Genomic DNA, 13,691 nt, shown 5'->3' with positions numbered 1-13,691 from the left:
TGAGGGTGTGATTCTTTGAAGCAATCCTTGCGTTCTAGAACTATGTAGCCAGCGTAGGTTGAGACATCATAGCCTGTTATATAAGGGTAGATGAGGTGGCTTAACCTATAATATGATGGTTACCTCTGTTCTCACGAGAGTTACCTATTATATAAGGGTTACTCACAAATTATCGTTACTAGTGGCACAGTATTGACACCCTTCCAATTGAGGTTATAGATTAGACCCCAACTCATCCTTAATGGTGTATTAGGGGCATGTCGGTTAGATAACTACTTTCCACAGGTTCAGTACAGAATCAGGATTGTTAGATACAGTCATTTAGTCTCAGTAATTGAACTCAGATGGTTCTAAAAAATTCAGAACTATTAGATACAGTCAACTCAAAATATTTTGGAACTCAGCTAGTTCCATCAGAATCTAGACTATCAGATACAGTTGCCCAGTATCAGTTATTTCAGTTATACAGTTATCAGTGTCTCATGTATCAGTACTAAGTTTCAGTAATCATGTTGTCACGAACTCAGTTATAGTTATTATATATTCATGCATGCATTCTCACATTTATGTTAGCAAGTCAATTAGTATATTCCATGCATTTAAACCCTTTACATTCAGCCTACCTCACATGCATACAAGTACATTCCAATGTACTGACACATTTGGCTAAGGTGTTTTATACCATAGGTTCAGAAGCACAAGCTCCAGAGCATCAGTAGCATTCCTATCTCCGCAGTCAGAGTTAGCAGTGTGTCCTCATTCTTCGAGGACATGACCATTACTTTACTATCTCATTAATTAATTTATTAGTCAAAGTTAGTTGGGGATATGTCCCATCAACTCCTTATTTTGACAGTTCAGTCAGTTAGAGGCTTTTTAGACTACAGTATGTTCAGATAGTTTATTTCAGTTGTTTTGGGTATTTCATACCCCATCCAAATGTTATGTTTTATCAGATATCATGTCTCAATTTTGAACCTTATGGCCTTTCAGCCTTTATTTCTGTATTTTTATAATATATTATGCAGCGTTTAGGTACAGATATCAGTCATGGTTTAGTTTGTGGTCTTTCAGGATCATGAGCACCGTGTAGCATTCTAGGTACCAGATTCAGGGCGTTAAAAACTTAGAATCAGAGCCTAAGGTTCAATAGAGTCCTAGGAAATCTAAAAGCTGCATCTAGTAGAGTCTTGTACATGGGTGTGTTACATGCCACATTTATGTGCAGGAGGCTATAAGATGCTTTAGGAATTTTTCCTTCTTTCAGTATTCATGTCGTTCCAGTGAGCATAATCTCATGTCAATATCTTCTTCTAATCCGTTTATCCCTTTCGTCTACAGAATATGCCTTCTAAAAGAAGAAATGAGAATCAGCCAGCCCCTCAGCCCAAAGATCCCTTGGGTAAACATGTCTCTCATGCAGAGTTCAGAGATGCATTCACTACTCTTGCTCAGTCAGTTACTGCTTAGAATGAGCGACCGTCTGCCATTCTAGCAAACCCAATGGCCAATTCAGCTACAGCCAAGAATGCATTCACTACTCTTGCTCATGTCTCAGTTTTGACCCTAATTACCTTTCAGCCTTTATTTCTACATTTCTACAGTATATTATATAGTGTTCAGGTACTAATATCAATTATGGGTTAGATTGTAGTCCTTAAGGGTCATGAGCTCTGTGTAACATTCTAGGTACCAGATTTTGGGCGTTACAACATACTAAATATATTGAGTGTGGTGCAGGTAGATATTTTATTTGAGCAGCTAATGATTATGGAGTTGGTCAGGATTTGATAGCATAAGAGGTTGCACAACTCCAGACACATATTGGGTTTCACACAAAATAATTCACAATAATGTGTACTAAGAAAGTAAATGAATTTGGGGCATATGGATCTACTTCTAGGATTGTCAAGACTGAATCTAAAGAGGAAGCAAAGTACCTTGATAGTCAATTGGTGGATTTCTAAGACCTAGGGAAAGGGAATCAAGGTGGAACTATTACAATAATAGATATAGAGAAAAGAGTAGAGAGAGATAATGATTGAAGATGAAAAGATGATTACAAAGAGAAGAGTGATAGATATGTACCACCTAGTAGCTGAGATACTAATACTAGAATGGAGGAAATATTGTCAAAACTAGTCAAAGGCCAAGAAAGTTAAAAAAGTTTTCTTAAGTAGATTAAGGCTGACCTGTCATGGATGAATCAGAAATTTGAGACACATGCTACCGCAATCAAACAACTAGAGCAGCAGTATGGCCAGATATCAACCTCATCGAACCAGAGGCAACCTAACACTCTTCCTAGTAATATGGTGCTAAATCTAAACAATAATAGTCACTTCCATGGCATTACAACTCAGACTGGTAAAACCACCATAGATCCGTCTGTACCTACTATTGATGAATAAGATAATGATGATAATTCTATTGATGTAGATAGTATTAGTAAGCAAAATAAAGGAAAAGACATAGTTGAGGAGCCTATTTTAAATTCCAACTTGACACCTCGCCCTCCTTTACCTCCAAGGCTGAAAAAAGATAAGAAGTGGATAAGTATCAGAAAATTTTATCTATGTTCAAGGAGATGTCAATCAATATCCCAGTTGTAGAGGCATTGGAACAAATGTTAGGATATAAAAATTTCATAAAGGATCTAATCACCTAGAAGAGGTCAGTGAGTTATGAGCCAGTCGACAATATCCATCACTATAGCTATATAGCTACTAGATCATTGGTGAAGCTGAAGAAGGATACTGGCACTTTTATCATACCTTATACTATTGGATCTTTTAATTTCACTCAGGCATTATATGATAAGGGTGCTAGTATCAACCCCATGCCATTAGCAGTATTTAAGCATTTGGGGTTTAGAGCTCCTACACCAACGACCATGAGACTAGTGGTGGCAGATGGGACATTGAAAAAGCCAGTTGGTATTCCATATGATGTATTGGTGAAGGTAGATTATTTCATCTTTCCTGCTAATTTTGTGATATTAGACTATTAAGTGTACATTCAAGTTTCAATTATTTTGGTAAGAATATTATTGACTACAGGTAGGACGTTCATTGATTTGGAGCTAGGACATCTAATGTTAAGACTTAATGATGAACAAGTAATATTCAATGTATGAAAATCCATGAAGCAGTCGGATAAGTTAAGAGTGACATATGTGATAAATATGTATGATAAGCTGATGGATTCATTCTATAATGTTGATTCAGTAACTAATTGGGATGATACTACTGATGTTGTTCCTATTGAAGAAAGGTTGGGTATTGAAGCTATAGAAGCCATGATCATGAAATTCAATAGTGGTGGTATTGATGACTATGATGAGATAGTATGAGCATTTTATGTTAGTGGATCATATACTTATGCACCAAAGAAGCATGATTTAGATCTGAAAAATAGAACTATTTTACCTGCTTACCCATCTATTAAGGAGCCATCCGTGTTATAGTTGAATGCCCTCCCTTCTTATTTGTGATATGCATTTTTGGGGGCCAACAACACTTTGCTGGTAGTCATTATTGTTGACTTGATTGAGACAGAAGTAAAAGCTTTGTTATTAGTGCTATAGAAATTTAAGAGGTCCATTGGTTGGTTCATTGTACATATTGTTGGTATGTCCCCTGGTCTTTGTACTCATAAGATCAAACTTGAACCAGATTATATTCCAAGAATAGAACATCAGCATCAAATAAATCCTCCTACTCAGGAGGTGGTGAAGAAAAACATAATCAAGTGTTTGGATGCAGGTACAATGTGTTTCTAAGAAAGGTAGTATTACTATTGTGCCTAATGATAAGAATGAGGTAGTGCTAAAGAGTCCAGTCATAGGATGGAGAGAGTTCATGGATTACTAAAAATTGAATGCATGGACTCAGAAGGACAATTTTCCCAAGCCCTTCATGGACCAGATGTTGGATAGACATGCGGGCAGAGGATGGTACTATTTTTTGGATTGGAACTCAGGCTACAACCAAATCACTATTGTACCTGAGGACCAAGAGAAAACAACCTTTACTTGTTATTATAGGACATTTGCATTCAGACGTATACTATTTGGGTTATGTAACTATCTAGCCAAATTTCAAAGATGTGCGATATCAATCTTCTCTGACATGGTAGAAGACACCATCAAAGTGTTTATAGATGATTTCTCATTAGTTGGTAATTCATTTGATGACTGCTTAGTTCAATTAGCAAATGCTCTATAAAGATGTGAGGAATTTAACTTGGTACTTAAATGGGAAAAGAACCATTTCATGGTTAAATAAGGTATTGCTCTTGGTCACAAGATTTCAAAAATAGGTATTAAGGTAGATAGAGCAATGATTGAAGTGATCAAGAAATTACCTCCACCAATTTATGTGAAGGCTGGTCGAAGCTTTTTGGGATATGCTGGGTTTAAAAGGAAATTCATTAAGTATTTTCCTAGATTTCCAACCCTCTTTGTAGGCTTCTTGAGAAATAGGTGAAATTTGATTTTACTAAAGCATGCTTGAAGTCTTTTAAATGTCTGATAGAGAAGTTGATGAATGCTCCTATCATAGTGTCCCCAGATTGGTCCTTACCACTTTAGATTATGTGTGATGCAAGTGGATTGACTTTATGTGTTATACTAGGCCAACTAATAGAAAATATCCTTTATCCCACCTACTATGATAGAAAGGTACTAAACCCTACTCAAAATAACTAAACAACCATGGAACAAGAGTTGTTGGCTATGGTTTTTACCTTTGAGAAGTTTAGGTTGTATTTGATTGGGACAAAGTTGATTGTGCACACTGATCATGCAACATTGTGATACTTAATGGCAAAAAAGTGCAAAAGCAAGACTAATTAGGTAGGTCCTATTACTGTAAGAATTTGAAGGTCAAGGATAGAAAGGACATTGAGAATCAAGTTGTGGATCATTTTTCTAGACTTGAGAAGGAAGCTGTATAGAAAATTGAAAATGGACTTGAGATTGATGATAGTTTTCTAGATGAGTAGATATTAGCAACATCCCAAGATCTAATTCCATGGTTTTTAAACTATGATAATTATCTATCTAGTTATCTAGTCCCAGAAGATCTTTACTTTCAACAAATAAACAAATTTATGCATGAGGTAAGGAAATTTTTTTTGAATGAGCCTTATTTACTCAGAATTTGTATGGATGGGATTATTCAAAGATGTATACCTGAGGTAGAGATAGTGAAAATCTTGAGGCTTGTCACTCTTCACCAGTTGGGGTTCATCATAGAGGAACTTGCACACCCAAAAAACCTTGCAATGTTGGTATTATTGGCCAATAATTTACAAAGATGCAATGATTTTACTTCAGCTTGTGATTAATGTGAACGCCAAGGTAACATCTCTAGATGCCATGAACTTTCTATGAACCCTACTTTAGAATTAGAATTTTTTGATGTATGGGGTATAGATTTCATGGTTCCTTTTGCGAGTTCATTTTGCGTGAAGTATATTTTTATGGTTGTGGATTATGTCTCTAAATGGGTGAAAGCGATTGCACTTCCCAATAATAAAGCATGTAGTGTCACCACATTCTTGAAAGCATATCTAATCTCAATTTGGCATGTCGCTTATTATCATTACTGATGGCGGGTCAAATTTTTCTAATAGTCTATTCAAAATCCTACTTGAGAAGTATAGAGTGAAAGACAAGGTGCCAACACCTTATCATCCGTAGACTAGTGGACAGGTTAAGGTGTCCAACAGATAAATCAACTCCATCTTGGAGAAGATAGTGAATGCTAATAGGAATGATTGGTCACAAAAGTTCGATGATACATTATGGGCTTACCGAATAAATTTCAAGACCCCAATTGGCACTTCTCCTTATTAGTTGGCCTATGTCATGGCCTATCACTTACCTGTTGACTATGAACATAAAGAACTGTGGGCTTTGAAAAAGATGAATTTTGAGTTGCAAGCTACAACAAAGTTAAGGATGAACAAGATCAATGGGTTGGATGAATTCCAACTCTAGGGATGTGAAAGTTCTTCACTTTAAAAATAAAATATAAAAATGTATCATGATTGTAAGATTGAAAAGATGATATTTGAGAAAGATAACCAGGTATTGCTCCACAACTCAAGGCTTTTCTTGTTTCTAGGTAGGTTGAAGTCTAGATGGTATGGTCCATTTACTGTGCTAAGAGTGTTCCCATATAGTGCTTTGGAATTGAAGAGGGATGGTGAATCCCCGTTCAAGGTGAATGGCCAAAAAGTTTAGCATATATAGGTAACACTAAAGAAATTGATGTGATTTTTGAAATGGAGCTTTGTGAAGTTTGGGTAACCAAGAAAATTACATTGTGCCATGACGTTAAATCAAACGCTGCATGAGAGGCAACCCATAAGGCTAGTTAGTGAAATCTATTAACCAACTTAGCCACATCATGTCACGATGTTAAATCTAGCGTTGTGTGGGAGGCAACCATGTGTTTAGTGGGCAGTATTAAAGATTCCAGTAAAGAACTAGATTTTCTATAAACAAGGTCATACGAACTCTTCACGAGTCGTACCTTAACTTGACAACTCATTAGGAAGAGTCGTAAGGACCTAGTAGTTGATTTAGATCCAGTTAAAATTTTTTGGAGTTCTTACGACTCTCAAAATGAGTCGTAACCTTTGGATATGGATCATGACCTTGATTTATAATGAATCCAGGACCTAGGTAAAGTTTTAGTTCTTTACGAAAAGAGGAAAAGACCCGTAAGCATTGGTTTTGAGTCATACACATGACTCGTAACCAAACTTATTAGGTCAAGGGTCAAGGATCAACACGGCCTACTTAACTTATTTTAAACAAAAGGGGGTACCCAATACGGGTACCTGACACTTAAAACATTGGATCACCTCTATTAACGAGCAATGCTTGAGCACTAAACGCATAAATTCACTCCAAAACACCCACAAAATTGTTGGGTCTTCTCACATTGCACGAATTTCACAAGAATTTGGGGAAGAAAATAATAACTTCAAAAAACCTAGAATCTCACCAACTCAAGTAAGTATTTAACTTAAATTCTATATATATCAAGTTGAATGATAACTTCAAGAAACAAAGAATCTCACCAATTCAATAAGACTCACAATCCACCAAAAATGTCTCATCTTGTCTTCTAACCCTAGTTACTTCCATGTAATTTTTTGCATTACATCCATATAGTAATCCATCTCGCTGGTGTTTACTGGTGGCTGGAAGATTTGTCCATTCAAGAATTAAGAGATAGTCAGTGGGTAAATGTTTACTAGAACTCCTCGAATTCTGAAAAATATGATTGGGTCACCACCCCTACACAAGTTTCCCTGCAGATACGACCTCTTTAGTTCTCCCTTAAACACTACATAAAACTCTTCCACTAATGTAGGACTGTATTTCGTTGGTGTTGTAGTCATCATTGATAACCATACTATCGAAATCTAGCTTCAAATCTAGGCATCTCAGATATGCCGATGGTGGTTAACCTTTTTTTAAGGTAAATCCCCCTCTTGATCCTTCTATTAGTAGGGATTAGGCATAACCCATCACTATATATTTCTTACATACTGGGGTACCCCAACTATTCTACCATGGGTTATGGATCAGGTGCAATAGGAAGAGATGGGCACTGTCGATCAATAGGAGTCACATCCTCCTTAATCTCACTCTCTCTCTCCGAGTTTACTTTTGAGCTTTATTTTGCATTATCTTTTACCCATTTATCATCCTTAGGTTATTTTTTTTTGTCATCCTTATCATCCACAGAAGATCATGGTGAGTGTGGAGGGAAGGTACTCAGATTCTTCATTTTGGGTCCCCTTGGAGGTGTGTCCTCTTGAGTGACTACTTTCTTCTCCCAAAGGTTTTTTCCCTTGGGACAACTTTCTTTTTCATAGGGTATTCAACAAGGTCACCACTCGAATCATTGGTTTCTTGGTCAGTTTAATGGTAATTAGCCTTTGGAGCCGGCTTCTTCTTGGTAATCTTCTTTGAGGAGTCACTTATTGTGGCCATGGTACCTGTGTGCATACACTCATTAGTAATTACTAAGGAAAAGAAAGCAAACAAATAAAATTAGGTGTCACTGTGCATGTTCTATTCATGTTACATCTAGGGGGTCCAAGTCGTATAAGTTGGGTACGACTCATATGACTAAGCCGTATGATAAACAGTGTATATGAGTCATAAAAAAATAGAAAAGCACACTTTGAATTTTGAGGACAAGGCGTGGTGGACATTGGCCCGATAAATACTGTGTCCCACAACTGTAGACAACATGATCACCTGGTTTGTGCTATATTGATAGATGATTTTATAGCTGTGTATGAGTTTGATATGGGTGAGTTTTAGCATGGGAGATAAGAGATCGATTTACGGGTAGATAAAAGCTACTTCTAGCTTCTTTGCATATGATAACTCAGATTTGTTTGGCTACAAGGGTGCAGGAACTTCTAAGGATCGACTAATTCATTGAGTTGACAAACATTATGGATTTGAGGTTGATTTGGGATGTTGAAAATCCTATGGCCAGGTAAGGAAGGCGAGGAGCTGATATGATAGCAGTGATGTTTAGGAGTTAGGATGGATAGATTGAGACTATAGGGTAGGATGAGATAGATGACACCATAGGTGAAAGTGCACAAACTAAGCCATAGACAGCTGACACAGTGGGCAAATCTAGTGCCCTACCTCCTTCTCAATCCATACCACCTCGCCTAGCTTCTTGTGGATTTGAACCTCAAGGGTACATGCTTATTTACCAGCCTAGTCACAATGATATTATGCACAGGTTAGGAATGGTAGAAGATAAGGTCCAGTTGATGGAGGGTTGTGTGAAACCATGGATGGAAATCAGTTAGATAATAGAACCGACGAGTATAGGGTTGGTTGGATTCCCTTGAGCAAAGGATGAACCAACAGTTGGAAAGCAGCCAAACCCAAGAAATTGCAAAAGTGAAAGTGGAGGTGGAAAAGATCCAAAAAATGGTAAATGAGTTATATGACAGGCCATTCATCCCATACTTGTGATTATGAAGGTTGAGCCAAAAATGCACGATGAAAACATATGGAGTATCCCAAAATAGGAAGATAAAATGAGGGAGAGAAAGAAAATAAAGCACCAAAGTGTAGAAAAAATCCTTTAAGAAAGCAAAAAATTGAAGAGACAGTCCCGGCAGCTGATGGGACTTCTATTAAGGATGGTGGGACCTGATCTGAGGGCCCACATAATGATGCAATATAAATCAGAGCCTTGAGTGCCTAGTTATGTTATTGTTCCCTTTTATTTTATTTTTAGATGCACTGGGGATAGTGCATAGGATTTAAGTTGGGGTGGGTATGTACCAAGGTCGCCATGGGTTATACTTGCCATGTTTCAAAACCCATGGCCAAATTCTGAAGAAGTCTGAGATCGACATTTTTTTTTATTTTTGTGAGTTTATTTGTGTGTGATACTGAAATAGGAGGAAAAATTGTATTTGTGGTTGTAGATATTGTTTTAAATTATTATTCTGAAATTGCCTGATTATGAAATAATTATGCTAAAAGATTGATACCCTTCTTAAAATTTTTACGACTGTGTGATGTGTGGATGTGTAGGAAATTATTGTGAATCTAAAAATGGCATTAGAATTAGGAATAGAACAACTAAGGCGAACAATTGCATTACTGCATAAGTAGTACCTAGCAGTATGACTCTATTTGAGTGTGTGTAAGGCATTACTTAGTACCCGATGTGTCTGAATCTAGAACTTTCTCGGTTGGTCTAAACTAGGGTTTAGGATAGTTGAATAGGAAATGATCATATGCCATTCTTGTTTTGAGTCCACTCAAGCCTAAATTCCTAACCAAATGTGATGAATCCCTTGATCCCACTGTTTGAGCCTTAATTTACCCATTTTTTGTTTACACTAGTTTTACCTTCGCCCATTTCACATACAATGAACCTGTATTGGCCCTGATCCTTCTTGGACACTATGTACGTCCACTCAAGCAAATCACCTAAGTTGAGGGTGGCTATTATATGGGTGTGTAGGGAAAACTAGAATAACGAAACACCTATAGGAAAAAAGGGACGTGTACGATGAAAATAAAAGAAAAGAAAAACAAAAATAAAGTGAGAAAATAAAACTATACCTCGTCCAGTATGAATATGCTTTAAAATAAAAAGGGAGACATAAGGGAAGATATAAAATGAAGAAAGAGTGGAAAAAAAGTGGACCCTAAATAAAGCATAGTGTCAAGGAGGTGTAGTCACTAAAAATCCCCAAGAGATAACATAACATCCCCAAAACTATGTTACAAGATAAATAAAGTCCTTAAGTGATCCTATCCCGACTGTTTGAAAACTCAGGAAAAGTGCAAATAGGCAAGCCTATGGTATTCAATATACACTGGTCGATACTTCTTTGTGAGTGAGAGCATCTTTTATAATATCCTCAAATAATTTAGTTCATCTAAAATGTGTGGATGGGATTTCTTTAGTTGTAAGTGCACATGGGTTATGTTGTTTGGTTGCTAGACTGTTCGGTTAATGTGATTTGTGTCTATGCCTTGTTCTCTATTACTAATTTGATGCCATAATTAGATTCCTTTCTTCCACTCTTTGTACCAAATCAAATATACACTATTGGATTTTGAAAAAGTTAAAACTAGGAGGGGAACAAACAGTTGATAACTGAAATGAAAGGATCTTCCAGTTTAAGCATTGTTGTTGTATTAGAGTACTGATTTTTGTTTTGCCTGAATACACACAAACTTTCTAATTTAAGGGTGTTGATGCATCATGGAAACACAACACTTTCGATGCTTAAAACAAAGAATTTATGCTTGGACTTAGGTTGTTTTAGTAAATATGATTTGGTTTTGTGGTTGTTGCAGGTAAAATAGGTAATTAATTATCTTGGAATAAAATTGGAAGAAAAACTACTAAAAGAGATAAATTCTACAGATGATCTGAGTTAACATACCAATCATCAACATATTATATGGATTGTAGGTTGACTCGTAAGCACAATTATGACAAAATCCAAGCAGAGAAACTAAGTGAAAAGAGTATACGACTGGAGAGAATTAGTTTTACATTGAGGATACGGGTCGTGACAAGAAACTATATAGAGAACACAAACTCAAGAAAATATGAGTACGACTCATAGGGATAAATTGCAAGCTGACTAGTGTCCAGAGTATTGCCAGATCATGTCCAAGGTTGTAAAGTGTGAAAACCACGAGTCATACGTTCAAGATGAATCATGAGGATGAGTCGTAAGAATAACATAAAACCTGGAGCCCTGTAATATCAGACACTAGGGAACATACAATTAGTACAGTACGACTCGTAAGAATACCTTACGCGTGGGCAACGTGATTCGTACGTTGTGCCGACATTGCTTTTCCTACTCCATTTAATTGGTATTTCTTGGTTATTTTGAGATACTATAAATACCTTAAAATTATTCCTTTATTAGGTTACATTTTCTTACAATGTTTAACATACTATTAAGCACTTTTACATATTTTACATTGTTCTCAGTATTTTTGGGTTTTGATTCACTTGAAGACTTCAGATTTTCTTCCTCTTATTATTGTGCAATTAATTACATTCTTTCCTTATGGATTATAATGGATAGTTGCATGAACATGAGCAGTTAATTTCCCTAACTATGGTTGTGGGAACCCAAGTGGATTAACTATATAAAATAAGTGGGAGTTCATCCTTTCTATTGTAGTTGTGTATATCTTAATTTTCTTCATATTAATTGAACTTAGAGCTACTGTAGAATCTTAAGGATTGTTCGTATTTGATAAGGTCCTCACAAGGGCGTTTGAGATTAGAAAAAGAGGATTAAGACAATTATTTGAGATATATGTCCATCTAATTATTTTATCATCTCATCCAATCAAGTTGTGACTTAAAAGGTGAAAGTTGAACTGAGAAAAAATTAGTATTGTCATGAGTTACTTTTTTGACTCCAAATTTCCCCATTTACTTTTTCACACAACTCATGAATTTTGTCAATTTAAGCAATTAGTCAATGTTTTATCTATCGGTTCAACCCAACCTAGTTGGGTTACTATATTTGGCATCGACCGCAACATACTTCTTTGGAGGTTAGTTTTTAGGCGACATCACTCTACTTGATCTTGCATTTGTTTTACATGTTCATCCATTCATGTTCACTGTCAGTATGTTTTTCAGTTATTCCCTATCTTACATACCAGAAGATTAAAAGTGCTAACCGTGTAGTCTTTATTGTGTTATCTTAATTTCACAATATAGGTTTGGACACTCAGGTCCTTGATCGCCCTTAGTCATTTTAGTATCACTCGACAGCAGTTATGGTGAGTCCTTATCCATCGAGGACAAGTATTTACAACTATTTTTAGTATTTTCTTTATTTCAGTCAGTAGGAGTTAGTTGAGGGTTTGTCCTATCAAACTCCTCATATTTTAAAGGCTTTCTGATATTCATATATTTAAACTTGTCTTAATTTTATCAGTAGTTTTAGACATGTTGAGTATTGCTTTAGTAGTGCATCATGATAGTATTTGATTAGTTTAACTTCCACATATGATTCTTTATTATTACTTTATTTAGTGCTCACAGCAGCTACCAGATCATCGGTTAGCCTGGGGTCACTTATGGACTTGAGAATTATATTATGACTAGTGTGTTGTCTCGGGTTGTGAAAAATATTGGTATTGGTGCTTAAGGTTTTAAAGTGTCCTAGGGTATCTGAAATCCACGTTGAGTAGAGTTTTGTGCATGGGTGTGAAGCTCACCACACTTATGGATAGGAGGCTCTATGACATTATAGGAAAGTTTTCCTTTTTTCAATATTCATGTCGTATGAAAAAGTGTGAGCTCTATTGAATTCCCTTTCATACTTGTCCTTTATCTATTTATAGAAAATGACTCTTAGAAGAAATAATGGAAGGAGGAATAGGGATAATCCTGCACCACCTTCTATTAAGGAAGACCCTCTGAACGAAAATATTTCCAATGCTGAATTCAGGACCATTTTGACTATTTTGGCTCAGACTGTGCCTGCTTAGAATAACCAGAAGACTATTGCCCCAGCCAATCCAGTAGTGAGTATGGCAGCATCTAGGATCCGATACTTCACTTGGATGAATCCTTCATTATTTTCTAGATCCAAATCTGAGGAGGATCCGTAGGAACTTCTAGATGGTGTGCAGAAAGTGACAGACATGTGGATGTTACTTCTAGTAAGAGTTCTAACTTATCCTCTTACCAATTCCAAGGAGTGGCTCATACTTGTTTCAAGCAGTGGAAGGAGGATAGAGTGTTGAGGCAGGGCCAATAGAGTAGGAGGAATTTTCTATGGCCTTATTAAATAATTTTTTCCCACTCGAGTTGAGGGAGTACTCAAAAAGAGTTTGAAGGAGTACTCACTGAAGTTTACCCAATTGGCGAGGTATGCTCTGACTATGGTGGCTAATTCTAGGGGCAGAACGAGTAAATTTCTGTCTGGGGTTTCGAAGGATGTGGTTAAGCAGGGAAGAATAGCTATGATGGTTAAGGAGATGGAACTTTCTAGATTGATGGTCTAGGCTCATTAAATTGATAAAGAGAATCTTAAGGAAAAAGAAAAGAAGAATTAGAGGGCCAGTACTTGTAGCTTCAACTTCCCACAGCAAAGGTCTGATTGTGGAAATCATTCTTAGT

This window comes from Capsicum annuum, chromosome 8 (genome assembly GCF_002878395.1).
Source record: "Capsicum annuum cultivar UCD-10X-F1 chromosome 8, UCD10Xv1.1, whole genome shotgun sequence".
Taxonomy (NCBI): Eukaryota; Viridiplantae; Streptophyta; class Magnoliopsida; order Solanales; family Solanaceae; genus Capsicum; species Capsicum annuum.
This window is presented reverse-complemented; position numbering follows the sequence as displayed.